General features: G+C 42.1%; 1 long non-coding RNA gene across 1 annotated transcript; it reads right to left on the reverse strand.

Moving 5' to 3' along the window:
- Positions 1-216: 216 nt before the first annotated feature.
- Positions 217-11,547, reverse strand: LOC310657462. Its single transcript, XR_014501795.1, has 2 exons — positions 11,473-11,547; positions 217-413 (listed from the first exon to the last, which is right to left on the reverse strand). It is a non-coding gene; the product is annotated as an uncharacterized lncRNA (long non-coding RNA).
- Between the last annotated feature and the right edge of the window lie 1,651 nt (positions 11,548-13,198).

The following is a 13,198-nucleotide window of genomic DNA, read 5'->3' on the forward strand; positions in this document are numbered from 1 at the left end:
TATAAATAATACAGATGATCAGCTAATGGAAGGATTTGATAGCTGTCTTATGACATGACCTTTATCTCCACTCTTGATCTATCACTCAGGAAGCAAAAGGTCATTGCAGGATACAGCCGTAATAAATTCTCATTCTCTCTCTCCCTCCACCACCAGCAATCCCATGATAGTTAAACTCTTAGGCAGATAGAGATTGACATAAATGGGGGTCATCGCTGGGCTTTACCATTTTTATTCATTTCTTTTCTCATCACAAGTAAAAAGTGCCAAATGTCAACGCATACATCCTCTTCATCCATCCAACATCCTTCCCTTTCCATTTGTGTAATCGAACTGACATGTATAAAAGGCCGTCCAAAAGAGTGTACCCATAAGGTTTGCCATTTCTCATTTGTTTTCCTTACTTACGAGTCCTATGCGGTGGACAAGAGGAGAAATTGAAAGGGTGAGTAGAAAGTGTGAGTGACAACAGCCATAAAGGAGAGGTATGCTGGCTGCGGGCACTGGTATCAATTGAATCGTCTCCTTTCCTATAGAATAGGCACCTGGTGCTTTCAAAGCCAAAAGGCTGGTCAGTATATAAGAAAATAGTCATTGTCTTTATGGAGCAGGTCAAGGGCCCCTCTAGTCCAACATTCCATTTCCAAAAGCAACCAGCCAGGTGCCTCTAGAGTACCCAACATGGTGCCCTCCAGAGGTTTTGGACTACAATTCCCATCATTCCTGACCATTGGCCATGTTCTCTGGGGCTGACAGGAGTTGCAGTCCACAACATTTGCAGAGCATCACATTTGCGATCCCTGCCCCACAGCCAGGAAATGAAGGTGCTGTTCACCCCAATTTTGTGTTCAACACTGAACCAAACACGAATGGGCCCAAGGTAAGCCACTCTTCTATGCTAGTCCCTGTGTTTGCAAGACGAGGGTGATGTTAAGCATGGCCTGCCTTACAATGCAATTGTAAGCACCACTGGTATGATCTTTACATTGAACAAGAACACACCACACTGCAATACTCCTTATTTGTTGCTGCTGTTGATAATGATGTTATTATTACTGTTAAGCACCCAGAGAATATGGGTGTTTTACGAATGATAATGGAAAAAAATAACCCGGAGTTGCAAAACTGCATTATAAGGAATAAACATAGGAAAGGAAATTTTGGATATTAGAAAGTGTCACATATAGAGCTCTTCAGGCAGGCCTCAGTGCGGAAAGTGAATCGATTCAAGCCTAGACTTGTCTTAACTTAGGTGTGCACATTGGAAACTACATACAAATGTTGGAGACAGCTGATTTGGACACTTGTCCTTTTTGCAATCCTACGGTCTAAACCAGAGGCTGTTCAACAGACCAGAAAAAATGCAAGCTTCAGGACTATGAAGCCATATCAACTGTGATGCTTTTGACAACTGCGACAAGTGAGAAACCTATGCTAATGAAATATTCAACAGGAACAGGGATGTCCCATTAGCTAAGCCATCACAGAATGACAGCAAACGTGTATTCAAGTGAAGGGACCTCTATTCTTGAATGGGCAGACATCATTGAACAAGTATACTTCAGGGGGTATTCACATTTTTATATCTTGACAATATTCCAACTGAGTTTTATTAGCCCTGTTCACTTAATTATGTCTTGTCTAAATTATTGCTTAAATTTTTTATCACACCAGACTGTTCAAAGAACTCGTTCATGCGGGACTAAGGGCATAATGCTTTACAACTTCTTGGAGACATGAGAGGAGAGAGATAGGGTTCCTTATGGACCTTAGTTGGGATTCCAGTGAGTATAAGTGCAAGCAAGTGTTGTCAATTCTGCATTCGCCTTTTCAGTGCAGGGCAGGTGCAGTATTGCCTGGCATACCTACAGGTGCCAAGAGCAGATAAACTATAATGACAAGCAAGGGCTTCTCTTTAGGAGAGTTGCATTAACGGGCACAACTACTCAGGCCCCTCTAGAGAAAAGGGGCCTTTTGTTATGGAGCTGTGCTTTTATTGCACCTTTATCAATCTGATGAGGATGTAGACTACCTATTATGAATCAAGAAGCAGCATTAGATAGATGATAGATAGATAGATGATAGATAGATGATAGATAGATAGATGATAGATGATAGATGATAGATGATAGATGATAGATGATAGATGATAGATAGATAGATGATAGATAGATAGATAGATAGATGATAGATAGATAGATAGATAGATAGATAGATGATAGATAGATAGATAGATAGATAGATAGATAGATAGATAGATAGATGATAGATAGATGATAGATAGATAGATGATAGATAGATGATAGATAGATAGATATGCTTATAATTGTATGGAAAGGTACGGGAGTTAATTCTGTGTACAGTGGTACCTTGGGATGTGAACGGGATCTGTTCCGGAGCCCCGTTCACATCCCGAACGGAACACAAGACGCGATGGCACGTCTGCGCGTGCCGCGTTTCACCGCTTCCGTGCATGTGCGTGATGTCATTTTAAGCATCTGCGCATGCGCGAGCGGTGAAATCTGGAAGTAACGCGCTCCATTACTTCCGGGTTGCTGCGGAGCACAACTCGAATGCGCTCAACCCAAAGCACATTAAACTCGAGGTATAGTCATACCTTGGAAGCCGAACGAAATCCGTTCCGAAAGTCTGTTCAACTTCCAAAATATCTGGAAACCAAAGCACGGCTTCTGATTGGCTGCCGGAAGCTCCTGCAGCCAATCAGAAGCCACAGAAGCCCAGTTCGACTTCCAAAAATAGTCCGCAAACCAGAAGAGTCACTTCCAGGTTTGCAGCATTTAGGAGCCAAAACTTTCAGGAACTAAGCCATTCCAAAACCAAGGTACGGCTGTATTTCTTAAGAGTATCATTCAGTGGGTAGGACTTCAGAGGAGGTCAGCACTGTCTTAGTGCTTGCAAGCCTTGCATTGGATATCAGGTTGCTGCTCCCATCATGTCTTACCCTTTTGATTTGTTGCCAGAGCTAAAGGACAGAAGGCCGGGGGGGGGGCGGATGCCAACAAAGCCTGTTATTTCACCTCCTGTTAGTACACAATCTGTCTTAATGCACATGTGCAACTGAGGCATCGCTTTAGAGCAGCAGCTGCACTGTGGATGTGGTGTGCATGCATGTGCTGCCAATGCTGTGCTTTATGAATGCTTATGTACAGCACTGCCACTCGAGGGTATTCCCATTCAGGTGTGCAATGCAACTAGAGCCATTTGACAAGGTACATTCAGCCAAACTGGACGTGTGTGCTGTCTACTGCTGTCCTGATACAGCAAACAGCAGAGCCCTAGTCTCTACATTTCTAAGAAGTGGTCACTTGCCATGTCAACCGCTTCATGCATTCACGAATGTCACCATATGTTGCCTATTTAATGAGCATTCATTCCAACTTGCTTGGGGGAGGTTAGCTAATGGTGCATCAAAACAAATGCTGTCCCAAACTTTCAAGGGCACTTTCCACATTTCAAGAAGTCCAATCTTTTGGGCAAGTGGGTTTGTTGCACAAGACCTCCAAATCAACTTTAATTGCTCAACCTCAACCTGATGGTATGTGATTGAAACCCATGTGAAAAAGCGACAGACTGGAAGTGCCAGCACTCTTCCACTCTGCAGTGAGATACAGTGGTACCTCGGGTTACATACGCTTCAGGTTACAGACTCCGCTAACCCAGAAATAATACCTCTGGTTAAGAACTTTGCTTCAGGATGAGAACAGAAATCGTGCAACGTTGGCACAGCAACAGCAGCAGCAGGAGGCCCCATTAGCTAAAGTGGTGCTTCAGGTTAAGAACAGTTTCAGGTTAAGAACGGACCTCCAGAATGAATTAAGTACTTAACCTGAGGTACTACTGCATATTTCTTTTTCAATTGCAGTAATTACTTCTATGCATCCATAGATAAAAATTAGCATGTACATTTTATGTAAATCCGTCCGCTTTTTTGGAGACACTTTTCTTACTTTTTGGCAATGTGTTAATAGCTTTATTAGAACAATTTGGTTTGTGGAATGAGCTCTTGCTTCATGATACAGCCTTCAAGATAATATCCAGATGAAAGTTTGAGGCAGTATGATGCACACAACTCTCGGAAAGTGTGCATTAATTCTGCTAATAACACCACTCACTGCTAGCTTGCTCTTCTTTAATTAAGATCTGGACAGGAATGCTGGCAAGGTTCCCCAAGCGATTTCCAGGTAGCTTACCTAGAGTTTAATTACTGGAAGTGCTTCAGCCTTAAGACAGTGTCTTTGCTCTAGATAGTTTGCGCAAATGCTCAAAACAAGGTCCAGATTTTTGAGGGCCTGCCAAGCAGCAGACCATCAATGGGTCTCCTCTGGGCTTGACCATTTCAGTTGCTGCACCCCTCCCCCATTTTAAAATTAGCATACTTTTTTTAGCTGGGAGGCACATACCATCTAAGGAGAGAGACTAGGAGGAAGCAGGGTTGACCTGGAAGCCTCTCTGTCTCCTGTGTTTCACTCCTGGCAAATCCCCTCCTGCTTCTGAAGGCATATAATCATAACCCAACTATTCAAGCCTCTGGCCCTGGCTGCGCAAATGCTACCTCTTAACAGGTTTGCTTTCTAGAACAGAGAGGAGATACGTTTGTCTCTAGCTGCATGTATTTTATTATACTGTATTAGAAGAGAGTTGGGGTGAGACAAACAAAAAGGCAAAGGAACAATTCACACAAAAATTAACCTGGGGTGGACAGAAGGCTCAGCATTCTCCAATTCTTCCTTTTCCATTTTATGCTGCATCTTGAATTGCAACAGAGCACCTACATTACAGCCCCTTTTCCCCTCCTTGCACAATTTGCTATGTTGCTTAATCATTTCTGGAACTTGTTCCCCCTTTCCAACATGAGACAGTAAACAAGCTTATGCAAAGCGACTTTCCCTCTGAGTGTGCAATTACTGTGCTTTTTTAAAAGAAAGTTAAAATTCTGCATGTTGTAAGAAACCACCATTCTTTCCCTCTTTGTAGCTGGATCAATTAAAAATGCACAAACTGGGCAATAGGAACTCTCTAATTAGGCGACCAATCGGATTAGCACTAGTGCAACGAGGAAGCATTTAATCAGGTGGAAACCAGGAAGAAGAGTCTTTAAAATGGAAGCAAAAATGGCAATAAGGATCCTTTCCATCTGCAGAGTTTCCATTATGGCTCCATTCTATTTATTTATATCAGATTTTCTGTGGGAGGGGGACATATAGGGCAATCCCTGGGGAAAATATAGGTTGATTGCACAAGGATGGTGATGTCATCTGGACCTCCATCAAATGTGAATGGACAAGGCGTGGCCATTCCTCAAAAACCTCTGTTCTGGAAGAGCCCCTAGAACAAAACCAGCAACCACCCTCTATATAGCAAACAGGGGGAGGCAGGGGATTCGATGGCTGACATAACATGCATCATTAAAGCTGAAGTGCCTGAAGCGATCACTTTTGAATATCTGAAAAATGATAGGTGGAAATGTTAGAATTTAATATTCCCAGTCAACCATGGAGCTATGGTTATTATCTGACAAGGGGATGCTTTCAAGGGGAACTCAAAGACTGCTCTATAAAGAAAACCAACTTATCAGATCTAAAATTAAACTTTTGTCTGGGAGCATAAAGACAGTTGCAAAAAAAGGGAACTGTTGCAAAGAGATTTAACGGCTTGACACCCTATGAATACCTATGCATTTTAAAAGATCCCCCCCCCCAAATGCCGGCAAAACATCAGCATAGCCTACTCAAACACCATTCCCTTTGATTTTGATCAGATTGTGGATAGAATGGCTTTTTAATAATAATAATAATAATAATAATAGCCAGCTGGGGCACCATTTAGGGCAGATCGGGGTCAGAAGACACACATCTGCTGGTATGTTTCTGATCAGATGCAATAATGCCTCAGGAGAAAGCATGGTCATTCCCAGGGCCAGTGGTGGAGCTTCATGCTCTAGCACCAGGGAGCGGAGAGCAGGCAGGGGCAGGGCACACCACGTACAGGGGCGTGGCGTCCAGTGTGGGCGGGGGGCAGCCGCGATGGCACCCCACCAGGATCACGCTGTCGGGGGCGGTGCACTCCCCCCCCCCCGCACTCCTCTTCCTCCGCCAGTGCCCTGGGCAGCTCTCTTCCTTTACCTTGCAACCATCATTCAGGAGTCTTGCAAAGGTTTGTTTACTTCCTCTCCCACTTCATCCCTCCCAAACAAAACACATACTCTACAAGTACTTGCTTGGGGCTTTTCAGTTTATCTAAAAGGCGAATAAGGTGTGGAGAGGAGAGCAATCCTAAGAGAGGTCTATATAATTATGCATAGTGCGGACAAAGAGGACTGGCAGATATTTTCTCTCTCACTTCCTCATAGTACTTAGAGCTTACGATCAACGAGTGAACTTGGTGGGCAGCAGATTCAGGACATATGAAGAGAAGAATTTCTTCACCTAATGTACACATTCATTTATAGAATCCACCACCACAAAGTATAGTAGCATCCATTAATTTAGATAGCTTTAAAAGGGTACTAGACAAATTTGTGGAAGCTTGATCCATCAATAGCTACTAGCAATTTTTGCTTCATGAAAACCCCAGATTCAGAGAAAGAAAGCCACATAATATCAGTTGTTGAGCAGAAGCATCAGAGAAGTCCCATTGCCTTCAACCTCCCCTAGTGGGCTTTCTGAATGCATTTGGCCACTGAGGGAAACATCAGGATGTGCTGCCCCCGTGGATTCTGCTGCTTGAGGCGATCATTTCACCTTGCCTCGTGGATGGGCTGGCCCTGGTCAGGTCATTGGTCCATCTAGCTTAGTGCCATCTATGTGGCTTTCCAGGCTCTTTCTGGAGACACTGAAGATTGAACCTAGGATATTCTGCATTCAAAGCATGTGCTGTACCACTGAGTTACATTCTTAAATTCCTCTTCCACTGTGTACCATTGTAAGTGTTGCATCTGCTGTTAGATTGAATGATGACCATGGCCAGAATTTAACTAGGATTTGAAACTAGTTTCTGACTCTGAACGTTTTAACTGAACTGGGTTAAAAAAGCCAGAAAGGCCTGTAAGTATAAAAGAAGAAATCCTCAAAATGGTTAATTTTCTTCCAAGTTAAGTCTACTGACAGCTAAAGCATAATCATCCTTTTTCCAGTGATCTTAGCTGGATAGTCTCATCTCATTTCAAGCAACTTTGCTGAGTGACCTTACACAACAAATGAGCAATAGGGGTGAGTAGGTTAACTTTGCTGTAGAAAAGGTTCAGCACCTGCCAATAACAGCTACATTGGCCAGGCTGAAAAGTCACCTCTTTCTGCCTAATTTGCAATATGCAATGCATCCAGAGCCAGCCTCAGGAGTACAGTTCAACTTCCTGACAATGCCTGCTCTACTTTTCATTTTTACATTATCATAAAACTCAGAAAATAATAATAAAAAGAAAGTGCTCAAGTTAAAGACCCCTGATGTTTACAGGTAGTTAAACTGAGCCGCTCTTCCAAGCTTTTGATCGCCTGGCAGCTACTTCAAACAAATATAAGTAATAGCTAAACGCTGACAGTCAAAGGTGTCATAGCACAAGCCGAAAAAGCTTATCAATGAGAGGATTGTTATAATATATTTTCCAGCCTGTGACACTGTACCTGTGGGAGTCGAAATTTCCGCACTTATCTGGCATAAAATTATCTTTCCCATTGTAAATAAGTGCCACTTTTTACCCAGTTCAAACATGCTTATGAGGGAAGCTTTTTGTAGAAGACTCAAATGAATTAAACAATAAGAGTTCTAGATCATGAATATTCATCTTAGCAATCCCACCTGGCACTCGAGAGAGTAGCAAAGCAGTCACTGATGAGTGATCACACAGATGAAATTGTTGTTTTTAAAAGAAAAACCATTGGCTGATTCCAACACATAAATAATCACTTCCCTACATTTGATCACTGGTAGCTGAATGTGTGAACTGATTCCTTTGAAAAGCGTGGTGCCTGAAGGAATGTGAAATGATACGGAAGTTGCTGTCTGTGATGCTAAATCCCCAATAGCTTTCCCCCACTTGCTTGTTGTCATTTGACGTTGCAGGGATCAAGCGAGTTCACCATTAAGGGTAAGAGGTACACTGCAAACTCAAGATGGAGTAACTGTCATGAGTTCCTCTCATATAACCCACTTGAATGACCTGAAGGTCTGATGTTTACTACGATACCAGAGGCCCAAGCAGGGCTGGGTCTGGTCGCCACCAGAGTGGGAGCCTGCTTTCGAGTGAACATGTATATATTTTATGTTACGACTAAAACAAATAACCCTGCAATCTGTAGTTGAGAGATCACTAAAAGTCTCAGGGAATCCTTAGCATGTGCTCCCAAGCATCCCTGTTAAGACAAGCCCAATCAGATGTTTAGAAAGTTGAGGTAAATTTTAATCTGTTTTTGCATTTTAACTTTTGTATGTTTTATTTTAGGTTTGTAATTTTTTTCTGGGTTTTACTGTTTTATCTTTTGTAAACTGCTTTGACGTTGTTGTTGTTTTACAATCAAGCAGAGTATAACTGTTATGAAATAAATAAATAATCGAAAACAATAAAAATGTCCAAGGTACCTTGGAAGAGTAGCCTATTATTATCCCATTTCAGTCCTTGAAATGTGACGCTATGGAGAACCATTACCTTTCAAAATGCAAAGCAGCCATTTGATGTTAGAAAACAAATTTTATGGGGAATTATCATCTCACCTATCTCATGGGAAGAATGACCTTTTCCCCTGTATAGCAAAAGCATAGATGCGACCAAAGTTTCTTGACATAACATTTTTCAGTAAATATTATTAGAACTCAGGGTGTGCTTTCAGACATGGGGAATATTGCATTAGTTTTCCTGATTATAAAGCTAGCACTTCTGCCCTGTTTTCCGATGTTCCTTTCACACTGCAGTACCTGTAATGTAATAGAACGGTGGCTTTTTGACCGATAAACTGGCATGTCATGCTAAATTTCATTCACACCAGTGGGTATGGTGTGACACAACAACAAATAACCAACACCGCTACACCCCCACTCTTTCTGCACATGCATTCTTCTGTTCTCCCAAGATTCCATCATTTTAAAAGGCAGGAAATAACTATGCACTTGTATTTCACCCCAAATCTTGTCCCTTTACTCCCATGATTTTCTGGGTTAAGGGGGCTGCAAATGTATTTTTCTGGAATAAAAAAAATGTGGAAATGAATATTAACATGCACTATATTTCATTAGTTTTCTGGAAGTAGTTCTTGCATCATGTGAAAGCTCAAATTTAAGGTGGAAATTAACAGTTTGGGAAACAATGGGATACGGCCTCAGCCCAGTATACCTGAAGGGACGTCTCCACCCCCATCGCTCAGCCCAGACACTGAAGTCCTCCTCTGAGGGTCTTCTGCTGGTTCCCTCACTGCGAGAAATGAAGTTACAGAGAACCAGGCAAAGGGCCTCCTCGGTAGTAGTGCCCTCCCTGTGGAACGCTCTCCCTTCAGATGTCAAGGAGATAAAGAACTAGAAAACTTTTAGAAGACATCTGAAGGCAGCCCTGTATCAGGAAATTTTTAATGTTTGATGTTTTATTATGTTTTTATGTATGCTGTAAGCTGTCCAGAGTGGCTGGGGAAACCCAGTCAGATGGGTGGGGTATTATTATTATTATTATTATTATTATTAAGCTGCTGTGTGAATGCAGCAACAGTAATGGTCAGTTACTGTCATTTATAACATCTCATTGCCTCATCATCTCATGTTCATGTTTACCAGCAAAAACCATGCACAATATTGGAAGTGATTGAATGCTATCTCTCATACCTTGAAGGCCCCACACTCTTCAAGAAGTGGGTAGAGCCTAGGAAGCATAGTAGAGCTCAAGAAAGATAAAGTTGAGTTCCAGGCCTTTGGGGGGCAAGATGTCTGCTTGGAGCTATCCAAAGTCTTACAAATCCTATATGACCTACCTGTCCAAGCCACCTTCAGATGTCCATCGTGCCCACAAGCATCCACTTCAGTAATGTACTGAGCCCTGAGGTTGCTGCGATTTGTCCACATGGAATAGCAAGATCAGCTGAGGTGCCACAATCCAAATTAGTGACTGTAGCACCTCCAGCATCCCATGTTATCTGGTACCTCTTATGTGAGTTACTTCCCCTTCCTCACTTCCATTGTAGCATCACAGCTGCAGTATGAATGCATGCTTGCATTCCAATACATTTGAGTTATTGGAATCAAGACCATGCTGTAGAATTGGCCAACACAACTTGTAACACACACACATCCCAAGACCTACAATGAAGAAGGTGACCACACTCAGGCAGGCAGCAGTATCAAGAGGTTTATAGAGCCTCTGGTGTATCATCATACATGGCTGGTGGGCTGCATTTGGGTCACACATTGTGGAGGTTCGGACCAGAAACAGGCAGTTGCAAATGAATGATGTCCAGGCTAAGCACATAGTACAAACCAGCCAGCATGGCCTTTGCAACATCACTCAACAGTTTTTGGAAGATTATATCTAAGTACTTCTTTGCTTGTATATTGCAACCCAAATCCCTCAAATGCTATTGGATTACCCTAAATCATTTTACTATGGCACTTGATTTAAATACTGTGGTATAGGGTCCAGTCGCTTAAGTGCACACAGGAATGTTTGAATTGGAACACGTTCAGAAGGCACCTGCAGGAGATATTTTTAAAGCAAGTGTTGTAAATCTCTCTGGATGTGACAGACTTTATAAAAATTAAATAATGTCACGCCTTATAAGCTTTTCATTCACTTCGAGCAAACACATGCAGGGCACCGAGGCCGATACTTAACTTTTTCCATCTGTTGATCCAATGCCACACAAAAGCTTGAATGCCACATTGCTAATTTTCCAGCATGTGGTAACTATTTCGCTGTGTGCTTTGCTCTCTCTCTCTCTTTTAATGAGTTACTGAGTTACAGAGAGCGGCAACTACTAGCAAGCATCAGGTGTACGCTGGTCCAATAGGCTTAGCATGGGGTCACGTTTGCTGGCAGTAAATCATGTCAGGATTCCTATGGCAGCACCATTTCAGTTTTACACCGGAAAAAGTAAGCCCTAATTTTCAAAACTGCATGCGCTTATGTGACTCTATAAATAGAAAATGTCAACGTCGGGTTTGACTAATGTGTCTCCATCAAATGGATGTCATTCTGAATGCACCTGTGGAAATATAGCACGGGATAGGAAGGTTGGCACACGATCCTGTTAGAAAGTACCAGAAAATATGAAGTCAATAAAACATAAGCCAATTTACATGGCTACTCAAGTATAGTGGGGGGGGGGGTGTAAGTTTTGAAGCATGCAGGAACTCCTTGAAATTGCACAACACTCAGAGCCATGTCTCTTGTTGCTGTTAAAAGTCGTGGGTGAATTCTCCAGAGTTACACCTGTCACTTGGAATGCAGTAAGTCTACCGTTGAGAACCAGTTCAACTCACTCTGATAGAAGGTGAAGCCCGGAGCTGGATTTGGAATCAGGAAACTGCCCGAATTGCAGGGTGAGGGGCTATCCACTCAGCCTCTGGGGAGGGGGAGAATGGTGCAAACAGTTCATCATCACTTTTAAAGCTGATAATACTGACCTGCATGACCAGCATTGCATCAACGTGTGTGTGTGTATGTGTTGCAATTCATGGGAAGATATACAATGTAAGCTACCATTCCACAAATTATGTGTGTGGAGTGTGATCAGTTCCATGTGTGCTAATTTATCATCTTGTACAGCGGGGATAAACCATGCATGCAAAACCCTGTATCCAAGCCATAAAATGCAATTTTAAAAGAAGGCGTTCAAAGGATGAACAAGTAGAGGAAAGTGTGCTACCAGATTGTTTCCAGATCTGCTTGTATGTCTGTTAGGGATGGAAGAGAATTTCAATTCAATACTCATTTGAAGGCTAATCTATCAAATTCACACTTTCCTAACCAAAATACAGCTATCCCTCAAAACTTGCACCTATCTGAATTTTTCGATGCAACCCTCCAACCAATATTTACAAAAATATTTGGGAACAGTGTGCACAAAAAACAAGATATTAATAAACAATCATACAGAAATGCATTATTTTAGGAGCGATAGCTTGCAGAAATATGTGCATTAGTCAAAAGTACATAGTAAATGTGTCTATTAGGAGAATTTCACACTAAAATGAGATGAATTTTCACATTGATTTTTTTATCCTGGATGCATTATAAGGCCATCACAATTAGTAACCATCGAGAGCCTTCCCCTCCATGAATTTGTCTAATCCCCTTCTGTGTTTGTCAGTTCTACACTTTGCCAGCAGTAGTTATGTGAGATAATAAGTTTACCTTTCCTGAAACAACAATGCCCTTTCCTGGCAGATGGGCAACGTGAACATGAAAAGGAATGGCATCACTTCCTTGCAGATACACTGCAATTCCAATAGCAATGCTGCTCTAGTTGCCATGGCAATAGTTCCTAGTATACTCTGAAAATCCTACATAAAATGTGTAGCAGTCAATGGTATCTTCAACAATATTTTCCCCCCATTCCTTCTATTCAGTGATAATTTTAGGCACTTTCTGGTTTGGTTTATGTCAGGTATCTGAATTCAAGTCATATTTTATCTTTCTTTTTAAGAGAAAGCTCCTGCAAACATATTATACCAGTGCTTTGGCTTCCAGTAGCTTCCAGTTATTATTAGAAAACCAGCTGACTTCTAAATAGCTCATCCTCTGTTGCCACACCCACCTTGGATGCTTGGTTCTAAAACCACAAGGGCTTCAGTCCTAATCCCACTTACCTGCACTAAGCCCCACTGAATTTAATAGGACTTATTTCTGAATAGAGATTGTGAGGTCTGCTCTGTAAAGTCTGGTGGAAGCAGCAGTATCCCAGCTTTCCTCCAAAGAATTCAGGATAGCATGCATGTGAGCCATTACTGTTTATCATTGTGGTGTTCACACAGGGCCCCCGGACGTTTCACGGTCTATTGACCCTGTGCCACCACTCCGGTTGCTTTCTTCGCTCCCACCACCCCGCTTCTCACGGGGACACACGGAGTCCAGACAGTTGTTAATATAAACAAATAATCAAGTTTATTTTTAAGTGCAGGTTGCTGTTGGTTTTCCTCTTGTCAGTTTCCTAATCTTAGTTCCTAACTTCAAACTGAATTATTCCCAACTATCTATCTAACTCCC

This window comes from Podarcis tiliguerta, assembly GCF_965153285.1.
Source record: "Podarcis tiliguerta genome assembly, chromosome: 9".
Classification (NCBI taxonomy): Eukaryota; Metazoa; Chordata; class Lepidosauria; order Squamata; family Lacertidae; genus Podarcis; species Podarcis tiliguerta.